General features: G+C 31.0%; 1 non-coding gene across 1 annotated transcript; it reads left to right on the forward strand.

Moving 5' to 3' along the window:
- Nucleotides 1-3,017: 3,017 nt before the first annotated feature.
- On the forward strand, nucleotides 3,018-3,124 carry LOC131845705 (U6 spliceosomal RNA). The gene has a single exon (XR_009357647.1). It is a non-coding gene; the product is annotated as a U6 spliceosomal RNA (small nuclear RNA).
- The last annotated feature ends 5,038 nt before the right edge of the window (nucleotides 3,125-8,162 follow it).

Genomic DNA, 8,162 nt, shown 5'->3' on the forward strand with positions numbered 1-8,162 from the left:
TCCACATAGTGCGCCGTAGAAACAATGGGAGTAAATTTCTACTAGCTGACTGGACTTCATTATAAAAAAAAATATAATAATAAAAAACCGATAGCTATCAATTATTACGTAGTAAGAACAACGGGATACTTTGTTGAGAAACTTTTTTGATAATATATTTAAAGTTAAATTTTTGTATTCTTTAATCAAAAACATATAAATTATCACTTCTCCGTCTACCATTCCCATTAAAACATTTATCCTGTTATAAATAGTTTTATTATATATTTCTACAACATATTTGGTTACAAAAATATGTAACAATTTATATGTGACACGATAAAATTCAAATTTGAGCAGACCAGTACAGAAGTCAAAGTTAAAAAAATAGCTTATTGTTAAATTTCTGTATAAATGTGTATTTATGTGTACAGATGTACCTAGGTAGGAAAAATAAATATACCTTATACAATAAATAAATAAAAAATTAAATTTAATTAATTAAATAAAATTTTATTATAACATTAGTGGATTTGTGCCTTGCCTGCGTATACCGTTAGCTAGTCTTAAGATCTTTTTGTACTTTTTATTACGTTCGAATTTCGAGTATTGGGCGACCACTAGTTAGTACTTATTATGTTATCTATGGTACTACTGACTAGGCGAGATCTAAATAGAAATAAATAAATAAAATTCATGGTAGTCAAATAAGTCAATATTAACTATAAGCAAAGTCGTCGGTATCAGCTAGTAAAATAATAAAACTGTATTCGATCGATGTTTTATTTCCAATCCATATAGAAGTTAAACACAGCAATTAGCAAAACAATTTTATCGACGACCGTCGAAGAATCGTCACGGCTATTTAGCTATCGGAAATATTTTTTCTTAAATCTGCGAACATAATTCCGTCGTGTTTCTATTATGTAATATAAACGGAAAAGTTACAAATAGTTCAAACGAAACTAGAGTTTTTACAACTAGTAGGTATATAAATTGGTCGGTTCAATGACTTTTGTAATAATAAGTTTTATTGGAACTCGCCCTAATCTAGTTTGGCTAGACATTTAGTACCAAATTCTATAATAACCAATTGTTAGTTCTTTAAACTGTTTATTAATTCAGAACATTATGGAATGCTACGTACTGCTGGAACGTATGTGTATTAATTCATACTTAAGCTCATTTTTGGTACCTGAGTCTTTTCGTTAAAGGTAGAGACCTCAACCTGCACCCCCTAGAGGTGCAGGTTGGGGCCTCGGGGCAAACCGCATTGCCCCGGCAACAACTCCTGGGGCAACAACCCCTGGGAAACTGGATTGAAGTCCTTTATATGGGCGGGTATATTGACAATATTAGTTACCTCCATTTGATCGAGCAGCCAGAATCATTGGTAAGTCTTTGTGACTGACTCCACTCTCTTTGCATTTTCTACCGCATATATCATGGTGAGTGTTCTAAGGAATTGTTCGGATACCAGCTGCTGAATTTCACCATCGCACTACCAGTCAAAAACCATTAAAATACCATTCTAATCCTCTGGATGAATGGCGGTCTTCCACCGTGATTCTTGTCACGCACTACCGACCATATTGTGGAAGCATTCCGTACGTATTTCCGAACCGATACGATGTTTTAAACCTAGTTATTGTCCCACTACTAGGTATGGGCCTCTTAGCTGGACTTTAAGTAATAGTTATAACTCCTAATATTAATGTGTTAACAGAGCAATGGTAATATTAATTGTATTATTATTAATATGCTATATACCTACGGTAATCAAGAAATTGTATGAACGAAATGATATATATCCAACGAAATGAAATGAAATCAAGAAATTAATTACTAGTAGTACTACTCCTAGTAAAAGGGCATGCAAATTTTAGGAATGCTATAATTTAAAAAATAGTTTATGTTAATAAAAATACAATTTTTTTTATTTAATTATGTTTTTCAGAATGTATAATCTATGTAGTAGTATATACGAACAGCATGTACGTACATGAGTACTAAATATGTAAGATATTATCAGTACTTAGCAGGAAAAGAAACGGAATTTTACGATGCCGGTCACAAACGACAACATAAAAAACACTCGTGGGTGGAATATATATTACTATATTTTCATTGTTCAAATTGTAACAAAGTATATTATGTATATACTAACTACATTATAATTCGTTCGTATTATGTTTTGTTGTTGTTTTTCACCGACGACAAAGTCAACAAACTTACAAATAATAATATAGTATGATATGATATAATATAATATAATATAATATAATTAATACCTGGACATACACAGATATATATTTTTTGTTAACTTAGTAGTAGTGTTAATTAAGTATGTACTTAATATAGAACCAATACATAGCTTAAAAAGTTGCTATATCAGAGGAATATGTAAGATGTCATATATGTAAAGCTGTAATTTCGGTGTCTAATCGCATTTCACAAACTAAACAAATCATAGCAAGTTGCTTCCTACAGTTGCAGTTGCAGATTTTTACAGTTTACTGCTTAAGTACATATATCGTGAAGTTACTTTTAGTTATGAATGTAACAAAGGCAATGTAACAATGAATAAATACAATTTTTAGTAGGTAAATTCAATTAACACCCGCCGACCTTCGCTAACAATTCCATAAAATATGTTAATAAATTGTTTTACTCCAATTAATTTTCCATGTGGTGATAGAGTGTGGATATGATTTTTCTACGTTCCTCCACTGGTATCACTATCACACGCATGTATTATACATATAAACCTTCCCCTTGAATAACTCTATCTATTGCTGAAAACTGCATTAAATTTTCCGATCATATAGCTGCAGTGACTTTGTGTTTACCTTTCCTTTTTATATTGTTACTATAGATTTCAATTGCAAATAAGCTGATGTTCGTTTTGGTGAAAAGTGTTAAATCGCTTAGGTAGAAAATTTATATAATTGAAATGATAAACATGTTGTTGTATAACCTCATAATGTGGTATGCATTGGTTGTAAAAGAAGAACATAAAATACATTGTGATACTCATGGTTCTTGCTTCGGCAGTACATATACTAAAGTTGGGAGAATAGAGAGAAGATTAGCATGGCCCCTGCGCAAGGATGACAAGCAAAATCATGAAGCGTTCAACATAGTAATAATCCCCTCCAATCGATTTCCAGTCCAATTAAACCTGGGATCGAAATTACAAAGGCCTGAGCTGAGGTTCGAACCCTTAGCGGTGCCCTCAGACTAAAGTCGTATCCATCAGGCGGGAGTTGGCCTACAGCCGGTTCGTAACCTACCGCGGGTAATTCTAAATAACATTTAATTAAAAAGAGCAACGCGCAAGTTTCTTGCTTATTCTTCTTGTAAGTCTGCGTTCCAAATGAGTGACAGAATAAAAAAACATATGACTAATCAAAAGTGCTTATATTAAGACCCTGTTAATAATATAAATGATGCTAATGTTAAGTTTTTTGGAATAAATTTTACCTATTTATATTCCATTTATAATATAATATAATGAACTATAAATGTCATGCAAAATATATTCTCGAAAACTTGCGGAAGCATGAACCTATCTTGATAACATTAAACAATGACGTGAATTGTAATACAATTAAATTAATTAAAAAGCCTGTTTCGAGCTAGTTTTTTGTATGAATTAGTTGATCATCCAATATTAAATTATAAAAATAAAAATCGAAAATAGTCACAATGAAATGTGCTGACAAAGAAAAAATGGTTTAAGAATCTTTTCACGGTTGTTTTAAAAAATTATAACCAGATTTTCTTTAATAATATCTCGTTCATATAATGTGTGCAAATAGAAAATTGTTTTTGTTATGATTGTTATTACATAAATATATAGCACAAAATAAATATATAGGTAGGTAAAAAAAGGAAGATTTCCTTACTTTTTCTTCAGAAAGAGCAATTAACTCCAACGGGGACAAAATTAGTATGTTTACTAAGAAATTGATGATGCCTACCCAGACCAAAAAAATTCAAAGGGTAAACCACAAAGCTATGTAGGTAGATATGCGTTGGCATTTATTTAAGTATGATAATGAATATAATACGGTAATAGATACACAACAGAATGTTTAGTTTTTTTGAACAGAGGCTAGATTGAGAGACCATCTTTTATACTGTGTTTTTTGAGCAAATAAATTATTATTATTATTAATGAATGTTTAGTTACTTTTATTAGTATTACTTACTCGTCCCGGCTTTATCTTTTTATCTTTATCTATTAAAATAAACCGCTTCAAAATCAGTTGCGTAGTTTTAAAGATTTAAGCATACATAGGGACTTTGTTTTATACTATGTAATGATTTACTAAATATGTCTATGTTATTCGATAGTAATTGTATATATGTGTATAGGCAAATTTAAAATACTGAAGACTTATGGTTCACATTTAATAACAAAATAAGAACACTTATAATTAAAAATGTTTTTAAATAATTAAAAATATAATTTACAATACTTTAGGTTAAAACGTAATTCTATTTTGTTAACGAGAATTGTTTTAGTAGTAAACCTATGAGTAAATCTATAATCTTTGGATTGCTTTTAAACATGGTTTTACGGTTTAACTCGTGAATTTTGTATAAGACATTTTATTACTATTTATATGTTTTTTTATAATATAACTGCAACATGAAACACGACTGGCAACTATTCAAACAAAATACAAAGTAGGTTAGTAGGTAGTGATGTCTGTAAAAACGTGCAAATTAAAAAGTAAAACTCACAGATTAATGCATAGTTCAGAAATAACTACCATGCAGATTGCAATTATACTATGTTATGAAGAAATATACATTATAACTTGGGGGAATCAGTATGATAGATGATATAATAGTTTTACGAAATTTACTATATGTATATATATATATAGTTATCACAGTTGAGTATTCTACTATGTTGTATATAATTCTATCTTATTTCTTCTCAGATCCTTTGATAGGTATGTCGAGAAATCCGAGAACTATTATTATATGTTTTGGCGCCTTTTTGGTTAAACTAATAATGGTGGAATTTGTTATGATATTATAAATGCAAATGTGTCTGTTTGTCTGTTACATTATCACTAAATTCAGGAAACTTATTATTATTAATAAGTCATTACTTTTCTAATTACTGTTTTTATTATTTATTTTACAATATTGGTCAATATTATACCTATACCTTACAGACTAGCATATATTAATGACATTTGACGTAACTAGACTAAATCACGAGGAAATACAGCCTATAATTTATCACGAAGAAATTAGGCGATTTCACGGGTTCCATCAAATGCAGTACAGCTGCAATAATATAATGTCTAAAGTACAATCAGCGCCATCTAGTCCCAAGCTAAGAGCTTGCGTAATGGGTACTAGACAACTGATATAAATAGATTTTTTTTTTTAAATGTACATACATATATGTCCTCGTATGGTTAATTATGTTTTTTGTAAATATATACATAATACATAGAAAACAGCCAAACCGATACCAACAATCATACTTATAATACAAATGTTTGTACCGCACGAGGAATCGAACCAGCGACCATCGAAAGTATAGCTGTGTGCCAAATCGCTAGACCACCGAAGCCGTCAAAGAAGAAGAGTATGAACTACTTTATAGGAATCCATAAATTTTTGATAAAGCAGTCCAAGTCGCGTGTAAAACTTAGAGAACTATAATGATATGTTACAATAATGTGTTCTTAAGTGGGCTCCAAAAGTGCAAATTAGTTTTTTGTTAGTCTCGTTTACAAACTGACAAATATTTCAACGCAGTAATCGTGAATTTGAATGGAAGTGTATTATCACTTGTAGTTAAGACGTATATGTAGTTTGCAAGTCACTAATCTACCTTTAATATTCAATAGAGAAATATGCTAGTAATTTTGCATTTTTTTGACATCCGACATAAAAAGACTCTTACATTCATTTAAAACGAATTTGACTCGGTTTTTTTGTTTGGTGCTTATGTGTTTGATGGAATTCAAACAATAGTAATTACAGTAAAATATATTATAATAATAATTTGAATTTTGACACTGAGAATATTGTAATTCAATGAATTATAATGTTCTCAAAAACTAGGTAGAGGGGGGGATAGTTTTGTTTTTTAGGATAATATGGTTTGATATCAGTATTTTCTTCTCGTTTTGGTACACAATATTAAATTATTTACATTTGCAACTACAATATAACACATCTACGACACATTTCAGAGTAATCATGTACAAACCTAATATTTATATTAGCAGCACTGTGCTAAAAATATCTTGTTCCAGCAACTTGTGATAAATGATACAATCAACATATTGTGAATTTAGTTAGGCACCTCACTAATTTGTCATCGTGTTATTATATATTATATACATTCGTGTTACATCCGGGACAAAGCGAGCGTTCCATATATGTATATATAGAGCAGAACTCTTTACTAATGGACTTTTCGACCCTCGGCTCCTAAACTAATTTCATGTTTTTATTGTATATTATAGTGTTTTTCAATGTTTTTGATTTCGCGACCCCTTTACAGGTTAAAATATCCTCGCGATCCCCTTGTGCCATAGAAATAATTTAATTAAAAGCCTACATACGTTAGTTGGGTAAAACTGGCACGGGAAGCTCTTGAATTATTAGTATAAAACTAAAAAGATAGACTCTAGATAGATAGAAATATACTCGAATTAGAAAATTATTAACGTTTCCAAAATATCACCAAAATTTGATAAACTTTTGAAAAATAATCACACATCTTTCCCATTGAAATTGTATTTTTGTTGTATACAATATTCAAAATTTAAAAATCATTTATACATGTAGGACATTTTAGCCGTTTATGAACGTCAAGTTTTTACATTATATTTTTTTCTCCTACCGTTTATACGAACCACGACTTTATCTATTAAATGTATATTACATATGTATGTGTATTAGAACAACATAATAAATAGTCTATCTTGCTCTGGAATGTATGTTTTAAACAATGAAAGATTACTAAACTGCTCTCTTATTTTAATATACCTATTATGAATATATTATGTCCCTATTTTACGTCCCTATAAATATATCTTCTTTTTCATTCGTTCACTCTTGACAGAGTGTTCGTGGCTTTGATGATGGTATATATTCGTTATCCCCCTTGGCGACAGAGCTCCTCGTAATTTGTCTCTATCTGGTACGGTTTTAGGCTACACGAGAACGCTGTACAATCGACTGAATATATATAGGCAGAAAACTTGCAAAATAAGTGAGTTTTGCAAGTATTCTGCCCGAACCAATACAAACCTATGTAGTAATGTATACAAGTAAAATAAAAAAAAACCTTCCATACTGTACAGCCACATCATATAAAAAAATACAAATGTTATATAATGTACGACCATATAATATAAAAAAATGGTATATTCGACTATCGTTCAGCATATAGTTTCGACTATCCAATCAATATGATATATGTTCATATGAAAATTCTTTCATTTTCCTTACGCTTTTTAAAAATTTTCATACACAACAACCTTGTAAGATTATTATAAACACAAACAAAATAAAAACTAATTAGCCAAATTCGATCTTCGTAAATTAATTTTCATTTATTTATTCATTTATTTTGGATATGTATCCATTATATTTTAGTAAACAACTTATAAACTATGTTAGTACATTAAAATTTTATTCATTCAATTCATATATTTATGCCTATTTCCACGTCCAGGAGCACTGGGTTCGCAGCAGTGCAGCGATATCCAGTGTCTCTGGAGCGGATAATCCGACATCTTGGATATGGTGTTTAGGAGGCTGTTTACGCTTATACTATTAACTATAGTTCCATGCATAGAGTACCCGATCCCGGTACTGCAAAGCCCCTCAATTAGAACACATACATGCTGAAGAGTGCAGCAGAAGACAGCCCCCCCCTACCTCACCCCACACGCCAAGGTATACTCCTGCAAGAGGGGGGAAGGGGATTGTTTGTAATGTGGGTTCATGACCCCATAGCTAGCAATGTATCATGCCAGATCGACCTCCACGCGGTTCCCCCTGGAAACAATCGAGATAAATTCCTGGTGAATTTGTCACGATGGGCTAACTAACCTGACCTCATGTTCATCTTATCATCCTCCACTGGTGCCCCGCCAGCGTAAACCATTAGCGCAGGAGGGTTCACCATTCCA

The sequence above is a fragment of the Achroia grisella genome, unplaced genomic scaffold, assembly GCF_030625045.1.
Source record: "Achroia grisella isolate CSIRO2021 unplaced genomic scaffold, CSIRO_AGI_Agris_v1 utg478, whole genome shotgun sequence".
NCBI classification, from domain to species: Eukaryota; Metazoa; Arthropoda; class Insecta; order Lepidoptera; family Pyralidae; genus Achroia; species Achroia grisella.